General features: G+C 47.2%; 1 pseudogene; it reads left to right on the plus strand.

Moving 5' to 3' along the window:
* LOC142775051 (CD109 antigen-like) overlaps nt 1–15329 on the plus strand; it is a 58297-nt pseudogene that overhangs the window by 15692 nt on the left and 27276 nt on the right.

Here is a 15329-nt window from a genome sequence, read left to right on the forward strand (position 1 = left end):
AGTTCTTGGAACCAAAGTCTAGATGATACTCTTCCGAGAATCACTCACTCAAAGTCCAGCGTTGTTGTCGTTCCGCAGCTCTCGAAGTTTCTCTTCCAGGAAACCTCCCGTCTTCAATTGGCCACTCTTCCAACTTCAACTTCTTCGCCGGAACACGTCGGCTTCACACACGCAGCTGTTGCCCCGCGTCTTCGCTCGATAGCGGTAAACACACACTCTTGCCGGTAGCCCGAGTCGTCACCCCTCAGGTGGAAATCCTCTTCATCTCCGGCTTCGTCCCTACGGACCAAAACCTTCGCCGACTACACGGCGCAATCTCTACGCGCTCTGGCGCTCACTTCCGTCTCCTCCTGCTTTCTCGTCTCGGCTGCTCGATTAAATACGTTCCGCGCCACCTTCCAGAAAGTTCTCCTCATTTCGTCGGCGCGATGCGCAGCGAAAGCTGGGGAGAGGTGCGAGACGGTTCGACTGCCCTCCCCGGAGGATGATTCAACTCGGTATGACCCCGCCCCGTTCGTTCTAGAAAAATCGCGGGCTTGCTGGGCCGCCGATGCGGGGTGAAGAGGTTCGTCTGCGACGCCACGCTTCCGCGGGGAGAGCGCGCGCCCGGGGAGCCTTGGACGTTTGCTTTTTTTTTTTCTTTTGACCTCGCGGCGTTTGTCCCGCCCGTTGTCGCAGGAATTTGGCGGCGCGCTCTTTTTTAGCGCTCGTTCTGTGACACTGCCCCCCACTTTAAGAATATTATCTCATAATATTCAAAACCACACAAACGAGCGCGAACAGTCACCACACATTCTCACAGACTGTAACACAATCCATCGCTCGTGACACGTCACATTCACAATATATCACTCAATACAATCTTACATTGTAGTTCAATTCCACAACACATGAAATATAACCACAGGCACATGGGTACAACACTCCACCACACATTCCCAATAATACAAATGTACAAAGTTCTCCCATTACAACAATGGTACAATACTATACATCACATCACAGCACAACACTTCGACACTTGTGACACAGGATAACACAACATTAACACAACATATGGCACTCAGCACTGCCCATGCACATTAAGATTCGACCTCAGCACTTATCCTGAGTACTTCGAGCAGCGCTTGCGCCCCTTTTTGCGGTGCTCGCTTGATCTCTTCTTGTGCTTCCACGTTCTTTTTCGGCGAGCCCATTCCAACGACGATATCTGAGGCGTCGTCTCAGCCATCGTTGTCTCTTCCGACACCGTTAACACGTCATTACATTCGACGGGTCCTGTCTGTTTATTTACCCGCTTGATCATGCCTCTACATTTTTCCCGGCTGGCCAACTCCGTCTCCTTTACACTGTCGGTCGGTTGAGGTCGTGCCGACGTAAGTCCGGTTGCTCGGCCCGTGAACTGATTCGACACGATCGTCTTCTCCTTCGCTGTCTCTTGCGCCGCAGCTTCACCTTGGGCTCGAGTGATATCCGTCACGGGATGCTCCTCCACTGTATCTCACGGCCGCTGGGTTGGCGAGGGCTCTATCTTCGGGTCTTCTCCCAAACATTCTGGATCACTTGGCCCTCGCGCCCCGTCGATGTTTCCGATGACAAGGTCATACAGGGGGGTCGTCATGCATAACGCAGTAACCTTCCCGCTGAAGTACGGGGTTTCAACCTCAATTTCTGCTTCGGGAAGCATCCGGACCGTACGGTCAATTAGGCAAACCGGTTTCGTTCTGCCTGTCAACTGTCTTTCCCGTACCAAATTTCTCCTCACGATAACCGTGGAGCTACCGGTGTCTCTTAGAACCGTAATCTTCTTGCCTGCAATCTTTCCAGGAAGCGTTGGCATTCCCTTCGTAACACCGGTTGGCTGTTTTGACATTACCGCCCCCACAATAGGAATTTTCTCCCCATTCTTCAACTCTACGAATCCATCAGTGACGGCATTATTATCAGATTTCGGTGCTGCTTGCACACAGGATACCTGGTGAGTTTGACTCACTCCGTTCCGACATGCATCTGCTTTGTGCCCAGTCTGACCACACTTGAAACATTTTACAACCATAGGGCTCGTAAAGATCGTTCGACAGTTTTTCGCGCGATGACCCACTCGGTTGCACAGAAAACATCGCGGAATGATCTCTTGTGCACGCTTCTTTTCTTCGGGAGCCAATTTCTTCGAATCATCGGGACAATCCTTCTTGACCTTGGCCAAATTAGTTCCACCTTGCGCTTCCAAGAATTGATCAGCCAATTCAAGCATTCCTTCAAGTGACTCAGCCTTCCTCCCTTTCAAATACAACGACAGGCTTGGGTGGCAACTAGTAAGAAATTGTTCTCTAATTAGGAGCTCTCTAAGTTCATCGTACTCCTGCGCTGTCCCTGAAAGTTCAATCCATCTGTCGAAATAATGACAAAGTCGGGCGGCATACTGCGTAGCCGTCTCACCATCAGCTGGCTTTCCTGTCCGAAATCTGTCCCGGAATCCTTCCACAGTGAATCTAAATCGCTTCAACAAAGCAGCTTTCACCTTTGCATAGTTGGCTGCATCGGTCGGCGTCAGCCTGCCGTACACACTGAGCGCTTCACCGCTCAAGCAAGTACTCAAAGCAGTTGCCCATTGGTGTTCCGGCCAATTCTGGCTCTTCGCAATCGTCTCAAATCGGTGAAGGTACGCGTCAAGGTCGTCCTTCCTTTCATCAAACGCTACGAGCAGCTTGCTTGGGTTCAAGCGGAAGCCGTGATCTTCCCGTTCGCTGCTTTCAACTCTAGCTTGGACGGGAGTTTCGCTTCGCTGTTGCAAACGGAGCCGCTCGAGTTCAATTTCGTGCTGCCGCTGCCGTTCCCTTTCAGCCATCTCCGCTTCTCTTTCTTCTTTCAGCTGGCGCTCCCTCGCTTCTCTTTCTTATCTCGCCCTTTCGGCTGCCAACTTCTCTCTCTCCAGCTCCAACTTCAATTGCTGCTCTCTTTCTTCTTTCAGCTGTCGCTCCTTTGCCTCTCTTTCTTCTCTCGCCCTCTCAGCGGCCAGCTTTTCTTTCTCCAGCGCTAACTTCAATTGTTGCTCTCTTTCTTCTTTCTCTCTCGCAGCTGCCAACCTGTCTCTCTCCAACTCAGCTGCTTTTTCTTCCTTGGCCCTCTCAGCTGCCAACCTCTCTCTCTCCACCTCAGCTTCTTTTTCCGCTTTGGCTCTTTCGACCGCCAACCTCTCTTTTTCCAGCTCGGCTGCTTTTTCTTCTTTGGCTCTCTCTTTTTCTTCTTTTTCCTTCTGGGTGACCCACTTCCGTAGTTCGGCGCCAGAAAGACCCATCTTTTCACCAAGAGCAACTAACTTTTCGAGATCCATTGTGTCTCGCAACTCGCAACTAAAACCTTGCCGCGTGCAAAAAGTATCTGCCTAAATCAGTCTATCGGAACACTCCCCTACACTCGTTAACGAGAACACTGAACAACACACAAAATCGTTCCGATAGCACTATCAGCAACTCGAGGCTCTTTCTCACCACTTTGGACACACTGTGCACCAAAAGGTCCTGTTTCGCGGACGCCAGATTAATTGTCACACCTGTCCCGTTAATTAGGGAGGCGATCGCCGGGCTAATTCTAAGAGTCGAAGTATCGGCCCTCCGAACCGCACCACGAAAGCGTGGACAATTTAGGAGTGGTCTTTATTGGCGCGCCAGCAGACGCCGGCTGTGGCCCAAAGAACAAGTCAGAGCCGAGAGTTGATAGACAAACAAATTATATTCTCAATAATGGCAGATCGAAAACAATACACAAAAATGCACACTCCACAATAGTTGCATACAATGTGTCACCAATCAAACCAATCAATCAACGTACTACACAATACAATCAGCCACACTTGAAACAACGGACACGGACAACAATACGCACTACAATGCAGTCGCATGCATTGAACAACCAAGACACTTAACGACTAAAGAGATAGAAAACCTATTCAGTCCAAAGTTCTTGGAACCAAAGTCTAGATGATACTCTTCCGAGAATCACTCACTCAAAGTCCAGCGTTGTTGTCGTTCCGCAGCTCTCGAAGTTTCTCTTCCAGGAAACCTCCCGTCTTCAATTGGCCACTCTTCCAACTTCAACTTCTTCGCCGGAACACGTCGGCTTCACACACGCAGCTGTTGCCCCGCGTCTTCGCTCGATAGCGGTAAACACACACTCTTGCCGGTAGCCCGAGTCGTCACCCCTCAGGTGGAAATCCTCTTCATCTCCGGCTTCGTCCCTACGGACCAAAAACCTTCGCCGACTACACGGCGATATCTCTACGCGCTCTGGCGCTCACTTCCGTCTCCTCCTGCTTTCTCGTCTCGGCTGCTCGATTAAATACGTTCCGCGCCACCTTCCAGAAAGTTCTCCTCATTTCGTCGGCGCGATGCGCAGCGAAAGCTGGGGAGAGGTGCGAGACGGTTCGACTGCCCTCCCCGGAGGATGATTCAACTCGGTATGACCCCGCCCCGTTCGTTCTAGAAAAATCGCGGGCTTGCTGGGCCGCCGATGCGGGGTGAGGAGGTTCGTCTGCGACGCCACGCTTCCGCGGGGAGAGCGCGCGCCCGGGGAGCCTTGGACGTTTGCTTTTTTTTTTCTTTTGACCTCGCGGCGTTTGTCCCGCCCGTTGTCGCAAGAATTTGGCGGCGCGCTCTTTTTTTAGCGCTCGTTCTGTGACATTTACTATTGTCTTGGATTTTGATAGCATTAGGCAATCAAATAGTCCAAAACAAAAAAAAACTCAGTTGGGCCTACTATGAATTTTGGTGGTAAATTAGGCTTTTCTTGTTGCAGCTGTGTGTGCACGCACGAGAGAGATACAGTTTGGGTTTCCAATTCGTAATTTTGCCGATTTCAGCAAAGCCAATAGAGGGTAGTAATCCCTAAGCCTGACCCAATCATCATAATAACATTATCTGACGTCTGTGGTACAATAGTGTTCATGCTGAAATGTACTTGCGCTTCTGTAAAAAAACATATTAGTTTATTGCTGATACTCAGTCATTAGAAGCGCCTCCTTCAGTTTTTCAGTGCCCGGGGGAAGGAGCCAATTTCATTGGGAAGCGGCCATCGGTGCTCGTGCAGCGTTTCGCCGCCAGGCGCCGCAACTAGAGTACAGATGCCGCTGCGTCGTCTCTCGCACAGACGAATGTCGTGGCTGCATTCGAAGCTGCTACACGGCTCATTTTTCGTATCTAATCGCATTGTTTTAGGTGTAAGGAAACTTGGAAGCGAGAATCGGGAAGCGTTCTAGGCACTCAGCTCATTTCAAAGGCTTGAGTCGTTCGCGAATACTTGATTGAGGCGCTCGGGCACCGTCTGCTAGCTAAGCCGATTCCAGATAGCTCATGCAAGTAATCCACTGAAGATTGTTTTGTCACCATGGCATTCGCTAGACTAAGAGTTGCTTTTTTGACTAACTGAATGTAGATTTTTGAGAAAAGCCTTTGCCAAGAGCTAATACTAACAGCTTAGGTGCCTAATGTTCCCCAATGCTTGCTACTCTCTAGTGGCGTAGCACATCATGCACAAGCTTAGAGTTCATGCACTAAATAGCAGAAAATGTCACTAGACTGCTTCCAGGGATACACGTTATCATCCGTTCCCTTCGAAAAGCCTGACTTGTTGCCACCGAAAAAAAACAAGTGTTTGAAAATGAGCAACTATGGCAGGTGATTTCACCGTTTGAGAGCTTAAATAATCAAGTCATCATGAAATGGACAAGAACAGCTCTATATGCGGCGGGATTTCTGCAATCGTTGCCTGTGTTTCGAATAGGTACTGTTAAAGTCTGAATTCTAATGCCGACTCTCAACTGGAGCCAAGATGACGGGCATGAACAATGCGGCGTGTGGTCAGTTGCTTGAGCTTGTCGGTGTATTCGTTGACGGATTGGCTGCTCAGCTCTGTTTCTTTCTGCTTCCCTCTGGCATCTAAATTTGGTAGGGAGCAGAGTAGAGGCCAAATGGCTGTGTGGTGCCCATGGGATACCATTCAGCTTAGGGGCGTAATGTTAGCGTTGTACACAGCAGTGATCGTGAGCCAGCGTTGCTACTGATAAAGAAATTTGTTGACGGTTTGGATGCAGCGCGCTCCCGGTTAGTGATTCTAATTGCCATGTTGCCGATTGTGACGTGTAGTCTTCAGGCGTCACTACTCATAATGTATAAAATATACGGGTTTAAATGACGGCTACATATCAGAGTGTAGTACGAAGATTTATCATGAGACCGATTTTTCTGCCTGATTACTGCAGGTGTGCACGCTCCCCCGAACCCCAGCAGAAGCTGCAGTTTCACGGAGCTACAACCATACAGTACATTAATGTGATAGCTTTAAGCGTCTCACCAAAAGTGAAAACCGATCGCCGGCGGCGTCCTGCGTCTTCTCGCGTCGGCAGCGTGAACACGAGTGATGCAAGCAATCATCATTACGTGAAAACGTCATCATATGACATCACATTTCACAAATTTTTGTGAACTATCGGAAGGTCACATAACTTGATGGCGTCCTATAACATCTTCGCTTGGTCGAAATGGGCCGATCATGAGGGCAGTGCATAACCAGCTGAGGGGCAGAAAGCTAGCTTTGTCTCCAATCCTTGAGGAAGTAAGAAAATTATGTTGGGTGCAGAAATATCCTGGAGGGAAATAGGAAACATTTAGTGCATTGAATCGGAAAAAAACGAGGATAGTTTTTGCTTTTCAGTTATCCCAAACTTCCATAGAAATCTCAGTGAAGGATATTGAAAAATCTTGAAGTTATCATCTCCGAATTCCGCTTCCGTGTTCTCATATTAAATTTTATTTACAAAGTTCTGGTCTGACACTCTCCCCTCTTTGTCCGTTCTGCGAAGAATCGGAAACTATTGAAGACTATTTTGTCTCATGTCGTAACTATGCAGTAATAATGAAAAGACTTCTAGCTATTCTGTTTGCAAAGCTAGGTTTAAGTTTAACCACAGAAACTGTTCTATATTTTGGAGCTTCCGTTTTGGGAAATAGCCACAGAGATGTATTTAATGCAATTTGCAATTTCGTTCGAGACACTAAACGTATTTTAAGATAGGGCCTCCTTTAACAAATACTCAAAAAAAAGAAGAGTTGCGAAGTAATTTTGAAATGTCAATAAATATGAGACATACATCACAAATTAATCTTGTTTGGCACACTCAGCTGTCTGGTCGTCTCCCAAAATGAAGGTACATGTATTAGATTAGTGATTATTTTATCTTATACTCTCTCAATCTTTGTTTTTTTTTTCTTTTGATACTGTCTTTCATCTACGTCTTTACTTTTTTTTGTAAGGAATAGTGCGGTTATCGCTTATAGGATATGTGATGACATTTATTGGAGCAGAGAAGTCGCAACTAGGTCGCGACGGAAAATGGGCGTACGGCAAGTCTGGCAAAGGCGGCACAAGCTCTTGCGCAAGCAGAGCACGGGGCTTTTCGTTATCTTCCGAAGGCGCATACGCGTTGGTGCGTATGCTCCACTACAATACCCCCGGGGTTAAGGGTAGCTATCCTGACAACTCAGGGAGTAGGCACAATGAGGGGCTCGTAGTAGGGCTTGAGACGGTCGACGTGTACGGTCTCGCGTCCTCGACAGCGCAAATCTGGTGATTGTGTTAGTGGCTCGATGATGTAATTCACCGGCGAGGTCGCGTCAATGACACGGTACCATGGTACCATGGCATGGTACCGTGTCATTGTCTTCTGGCCCGGTCTTCTGCCCCGGTACCGTGTCACTGTCTTCTGGCCTGGTACTATGGTACCATACCATGGTACCAGGCCAGAAGTTTTGAAGACATGCCAGGAACGTGCGGGGGCACCCAAAGCCACACAAGGGAGCCAGCACGAAACGTAGGAGCTATGTGGTGAGCGTCGTCGTGTCGAGTCTTTTGTAGACCTTGAGCCTCACTTGTCAGAGACCGAGCGAACTAACGGCAGTCTTCAGCGTATCTGGCGACTTCCGAAAGCGGGGGCACTCAAATGCATCAGGGTGGTACGGGAGTATACTGTCGAGTGGGTGGGAGGGTTCGCGGCCGTACAATAGAAAGAACGGGAAAAAACCGGTAGTCGCTTGCGTCGCGGTGTTATAAGCGAAGGTAACATAAGGCATTACAGCAACCCAGTTAGTGTGGTCGGAGGAGGTGTACATCCTCAGCATGTCGTCAAGTGTGCGGGTGAACCGCTCAGTGAGACCATTCGTCTGTGGATGGTATGCGGTAGATTTCCGGTGGATGATGTTGCATTCAGCGAGGATAGCTTTGATGACCTCCGACAGGAACACTCGACCCCTATCACTGAGTAATTCCCGCGGAGCACCATGGCGTAGAATGAAGCTGCGGAGAATGAAGAGTGCAACTTCGTGGGCGGTCGCTGCCGGTAGCACTAGAGTCTCAGCGTAGCGTGTCAGATGATCGACGCCGACAATAATCCACTGGTTTCCAGAGCTACTATATGGGAGGGGGCCATAGAGATCAATAACTACGCGCTCGAATGGGCGAGCCGGGCACGGGAGCGGCTGTAACATGCCAGTAGGGTGCCGCGAAGGTGTCTTGTTCTGTTGGCAAGTGGTGCAAGACTGAACGTAATTCTGCACAAAGCGATACATTTCTCGCCAGTAGTATCGTTGGCGCAGCCTTTCGTAGGTTTTCAGGACACCTACGTGACCACTTTGGGGATCTGCATGGAAATTCATGCAGATGTCAGAGCGCATATGAGTTGGGACAGCAAGGAGCCACTTGTGACCACCAGGCATGTAGTTGCGGCGGTACAGAATGTTGTCTCATAAGGAAAAGTGGGCTGCTTGCCGGCGTAGCGCTCTCGTGGAAAGGACAGCAGACGGATCGGTAAGGTAGTCGACTAACAAGGTAAGGTATGTGTCTTTACGCTGCTCCGAAAGCATGTCAGTGGTGTCGAGTGGTGACAAGGTGGTAAAAAGGGGGGACAGAGAAGCCACATCTGGTGTTAATGGCGATCGGGAAAGTGCATCGGCGTCCGCATGCTTGCGACCGGAACGATATACGACATGGATGTCGTATTCCTGCAATCGAAGTGCCCAATGCCCCAGACGTCCGGACGGGTCTTTCAAGGTGGACAGCCAACATAGAGAGTGGTGGTCTGTGACCACGTCGAAAGGACGGCAATAAAGGTACGGGCAAAACTTCGCAAGCGCCCAGATTATGGCCAAACACTCCTTCTCTGTCACGGAGTAATTCAATTCAGCCTTCGTGAGAGCGTGACTTGCATAAGCGACTACGTATTAGGTTTGGGTGCCTTTTCGGTGTACCAAAACTGCGCCAAGACCAACGCCACTTACATCAGTGTGAATTTCTGTGGCAGCAGTGGGGTCGTAGCGGCGAAGAATAGGTGGTGAGGTCAGCAGGCGACGCAGCTGGTGAAATGCGTCGTCACATGCAGGTGACCATGCAGATATACCTTTGCTGTTGGAAAACAGACTAGTCAGAGGTGCGATGATGGACGCGAAGTCGCGCACGAAGCGACGAAAGTAAGAGCAAAGACCAATGAAACTTCTTAGGGCTTTCAGTGATGTGGGCATTGGGAAGTCGGCGACAGCTCGAAGCTTATCGGGATCCGGAAGAACAACGTCTCTTGTGATAACGTGTCCCAAGATGGCTAGTTTTCTGGCTGCGAAGTGGCACTTCTTGGTGTTAAGTTGTAGGCCTGCAAAAGTTAGACACGTCAGAATCTTGTGGAGACGACGAAGATGTGTCGGGAAATCAGCTGAAAAGACTACGATGCCATCTAGGTAACAGAAGCAAGTTTTCCACTTGTGGGCACGCAATATGGCGTTGGCGAGTAGCGCCGGGACAGGTAGACGGGGCAGCCGATGGTGCTGGCTTGGCTGGGACGGGCTGGTTGGCGACTGCGTCAGTCATGTTTCGCGGTATTCTCTCGGGCAACTTGCGAGAGTGGAGCTCCAGGTCTGCTTTTGGATCTCAGCAGCCTCCACCAAATGTGATGGCGTTTATTCGAGCAGAGAAGTCGCAACGAGCTCGTGACGGAAAATGGGCGTACGGCAAATCTGGCAAAAGCGGCACACACTCTCGCGCAAGCAGAGCACGGGGCTCTCCGTTATCTTCCAAAAGCGCATACGCGTTGGTGCGTATGCTCCACTACAGATACTATATATTTTCTTGGCCGATCGCCCAGAGTGGACATGTGCCATGGATTCCAGACTATAAACAAACAAACAAACAAACAAACAAACAAACAAAACAAAACAAGTCGTCTCAAGTGAATTCATAACAGGACCGGCGAGACTTTTAACTAATAAGAATTGAACAAAAGAAGACAATGTCTTTTTTTGTCAATTATGCAGACTGGTATACAGCAGTATTAGTATATACTGAGGCATGCAAATAATAGGCTTTCAATAGCTTGAAAAATAAAATAAAATGCGAATGCTATAAAACTCGAACGTATATATTGAACCGGTAGCCCAGCTTGACGTACATAGCCCGGTTTTTCATCCTCCCTGCATCTGTGAAGCCGTCAAGAAGCACGACTGCAAATTAACTCGCATGAAAAGACGAATTTGCTAGCTTCCTAATTCGCGTGGCAGTTCAGCGCCAGCATCCTGTAGTGTACTCGCGCAGCGCCATCATGCGGCAGTGGTGAATGGAGGAGGAGCGCGCGCTTGACTGCCAGAAGAGAGTGTTCGTTTGGGCACTGAAAAAAATAGAGGAGGCGCTGGTAATCAGTTTTCGTACTGAAGCACATAAATGTTGGAGTAGCCATGTATTCCTTTCATAATTTTGTGTCTGAAGTACAGATGTTGTCATTTTCAGGTGGCATGAGGTACTGGTCTCACACCGAACTGCCTGCACCTTCAGTAGTGATTGAAAACAATAAACCATACCTGGTCTCGCACCGAAGTGCCTGCACCTTCAGTGGTGATTGAAAAAAATAAACCATACCTGCACCCTCGACTTCCCTACATTTATGATGCATCTAATGTCGAGACCACAGCCTATGGTCTGCTGGTACATGCGGCATGGCAAGCAGTTGTTCAAAAAGAGATTGTATAGTGGCTGAACACACAGCGTCTCTCATAATGTGGTTGGGCCTTGACTTAGGTAAAAATTTCCCTATTCCTATTTCACATGTTACAGGTGAAATTAGCATTTTCACTAGCCTACCACTGAAGCTGGCAGAAGGAATATACAGAGAATAAAGTGTGTTGATGAAACAAGAAGAAAGCGTAGCATACGTCAACAGGTATAATCAAGGTTTCTTTTCACAAATCACATATTATTTGCAAACTTTTTTACTGTAGGAGAAGCAAACATTCAAACTTTCAACATACGAGTAAATGTCTGCTATTTCACCGTAATTCAGATTGAGAAAATCCCATATTCCCTCTAGTTTATTGTTCAATTCTTCTGAATATTCAATGGTAACCAACATGATTTATATGTCGAAAATTAGAGACAGTGATAGATGATAGACGAAGTCAGAAGAGCCTTGGAGAGCATGCAAAGAGGTAAAGCTGCTGGTGAGGACCAGGTAACATCTGATCTGCTGAAAAATGGAGGACAGATTGTGTTAGAAAAACTAGCCAACCTGTTTACGAGGGGCCTACTGACGGGAAGATTATTAGAGTTTTGGAAAAATGCTAACATCATCTTAATACATAAGAAAGAAGATGACGAGGGCTTGAAGAATTACAGGCTGATCAGCCTGCTCTCTGTAGTTTACAAGCTATTCACAAAGGTAATTGCTAACACAGTTAAGAAAACATTAGAATTCAGTAAACCAAAGGAAAAAGCAGGATTTCGAACAGGCTACTCAACAATCAACCACATTCATACTCTCGATCAGGTAATATAGAAAGGCTCAAAATATAGCCGACCACTATATATAGCCTTGATAGATTACGAGAAGGCGTTTGATTAAGTAGAAATATCAGCAGTCATGCAGACATTGCGGAATCAGGGCGTCAATGAAGTATATATAAGCATCCTGGAAGAAAATTACAGGGGATCAACTGCTACCATATTGCTTCATAAAGAAAGCAACAGAATACCAATCAAGAAGGATGTAAGGCAGGGGGATACAATCTCCCCAATGCTATTCACCGCGTGCTTACAGGAGGTTTTCAGAGGCCTAGACTGTGAACGGTTAGTGAAAACATTTAATGTAAAGTACCTTTGTAACCTGCGCTTCGCCGCTGACATTGCATTGCTGAGTAACTCGGGGGACGAATTGCAACTCAAGATTACGGAGTTATACAAAGAGAGCAGAAAGGTTGGTCTTAAAATTTACCTGAAGAAAACGAAAGTAACTTTCAACAACCTCATAAGAGAGCAGCGCTTCGAGATAGGCAATTGTGCACTTGAAGTTGTAAAATACTATGTCTACTTAGGGCATGTAATAACCGCGGAGCCGAACCACGAGATCAAAGTAACTGGAATAATAAGAATGGGCTGAAGCACATTTGGCAAGCACTCTCAAATTATGACAGTTAGATTGCCACTATCTCTCAAGAGGAACGTATATAACAGCTGCATCTTGCCGGTACTTAGCTTGGAAGCAGAAACCTGGAGAATTACAAAAGGGTTCAGCTTAAATTTAGGACGATGCAGCGAGCAATGGAAAGAAAAATGGTAGGTGTTACCTTAAAAGACAAGAAGGGAGCAGAGTGGATAAGGGAACAAACGGAGATTAAGGGTGTCATAGTGAAAATCAAGAAGAAGAAATGGACATGGGCTGGCCATGTAGCGCATAGACATGATAACCGCTGGTCATTAAGGGTAACTAACTGGATTCCCTGAGAAGGCAAGCGGGTTAGGGGGAGACAGAAGGTTAGGTGGGCAGATCAGATTAAAAAGTTTGCGGGTATAAATTGGCAGCAGCAAGCACAGGACTGAGTTGACTGGCGGAACATGGGAGAGGCCTTTGTCCTGCAGTGGACGTAGTCAGGCTGATAATGATGATAGAAGTCGGAACTCTTCGAAATAGTTCTTGTGAAAGAGGTATATAATCTTCTCAAACAGTTCCTGAGCGAAGGCATAGGTCAATACCTATACAGTCGAACCCTGCTACAACGAAACTGACGGGGTGCGGAAAAAATTTCGTTGAAGCGAAAATTTCGTTGGAGTGAAGTCGAAAAAATTTAGCTGATCTGAGCTAGCAAAACGAAGGAACGTTTATTCTCAAAATTCAAAAAGTGTCCACTGCTTCCTATTCTTTCCAAGCAGCGTCACGACGAGATTCTCACCCATGCATAGCGAGGCCATGGTGAAAAGCACACCTAAACAAGGCCTACAACTGCTTGTGAATGAACCAAACAGCTGAATTAACGCGTTAACACCAGCAGCTGTCTGCCGTCAAAGTGCATCCAACAACGTTGAGATGGAGGCAGGGTATCATGGAGCGGTGACTTTTTCCTCATTCTATGCCATTCTTTTCATCCACCACTCTCGGCTAACTGATTTTGTCGATAATGCGGACGAACAGCTGCTCTGATTAGTTACCACAGTGACCTAGCACAAACGAAATGATACGCATTGGCTTCAAAAAAGGCATCGTTCCACACAGCTGCGCGAAATAAAACTATGAACTGAGCGATTAAGCTTCAGCTTCAGATCGTCTGTGGCTCCAAAGCAAGCTAGTGGCAAAAGCAGGGCAGTCTCATTGCCATCGTAATCGAGCAATGGCCGCACCCATGCTTGCTGAATGGCGACGGTTTTCGTGATACCAACAGGTGTTTTAGACTTCGTCGATGTTTTTTCAAGTTCTTAAAATGCATAAATCAATGAAAGACTATGTTACTGTATAAAAATAAATATCCGAGTCTGGATTTGCATCGTGAAATTTCGTTGAAGCGGGATGGCAGAAAAAAAGTGTTCGTTGTGGCGACAATACTTATGCATTGACTCCTATGGACTGCTGACGGGGAACCAGGAATTTTTCATTGTAGCGGAAATTTCGTTGAAGCGGCGTTTCTTGTAGCGGAGTTCAACTGTATCTGCTCATTTAATATTGTAATTCATTTCAAATACAATATTTTGAGGCTGGCATTATAAGAATGAGTGCTGATTTAGGCAAAGTAACCTATTTGGCCCTTTTAATCTCAAAATTAGTACGTATCTGCAGTCCCATATGTTATCACGCTTTCTATGAGCTAACTCAACAACACATGGCATGATCGAACAGAGTTGTTTCTTACTGCCAAGCTACTGCTCAGTGTATCGGATGGGCATTTTCAAACAGCTTTAAAATGAAAATACTGTCAATAAGCCTGTCTCTATCTTTTTTTCAAGACACCACGTATGCTTCACATTTAACTTTTTTTTGGAAATGAGTACTCTTTTTACTGTTCAATTTCCTGGAAATGCTGTTTCTCAAATGCTTTAAACGTTTTCCTGTTCAAGCGCCCTAGTTTGGAAATTTATACATGTATACAGTCGAATTCATTGTATATGAACTCCCCCTTGAAATGTGCGCTCAGCGAACAAGCCGCATTTTCTTTTTTTTGTGCATTTTCGTTATAGAGGGCTAACAACGCCTCCTCAGACAAGTTGGACTTTTTGTATTTAAGTAAGGCCCGCTTGGTCGAAAGTGAATTGAACCACGTTCACAATGAACTCTTGCCATTCCTCTGAAATATGGTACCGCCACATAGAACCAATAATACTGGCTAGTTTCGTGCAGCACTTCGCTAACTCGGCTTTCACCGTCGTTTGCGGGGCCTTTTGTAGTTTAATTTATGCTATTATTTGTGCATTTTTATGCATCCTTCACCCTGGATCCGGCTCGATTGCAGCGGGTATCCTTCAACATGATGAAGGCGGCATTTTTCAAGCAACATGCAAGCGGCCTCCCCATTGCGGCGGCCGGGAACTTTTGAACTACAGCATGGCGCACTTGTACCGCCATCACACCCTGCGGTTTAAACATGTATAGACGCGCAGATATCTGCAGGTGGCTATGATAAGACTGTCCACAATGGGTCAAAATGACACGTTTATCGCCACCGGCCACCTCACCTGCTCTTTTTTCTCATGTTTATCCGTTAGGGCTCTGCCGCAACCACGCGAAAGTCGTCATTCATCAACCAGTCTCTGCAATTACCTATGCATTGATGAACCAGTCTCTGCCATTACTGAAACGTGGAAGACCTTCTGCGGCACAGTGTGGCTTGGAAGATTCGAGTGTCTAAAAGAACTTTAATATGACAAAAAGTTATCGCTTCTTGCATTTATGGCTTCTTGTGCGCAAAGGCATTCTTTGGTTAATCATTGGCAGACCTAGACGCGAAAAATGGCGCCAGAAAAGTTTAAGTCATCATGCTGCC

The sequence above is a fragment of the Rhipicephalus microplus genome, chromosome X (genome assembly GCF_043290135.1).
Source record: "Rhipicephalus microplus isolate Deutch F79 chromosome X, USDA_Rmic, whole genome shotgun sequence".
NCBI classification, from domain to species: Eukaryota; Metazoa; Arthropoda; class Arachnida; order Ixodida; family Ixodidae; genus Rhipicephalus; species Rhipicephalus microplus.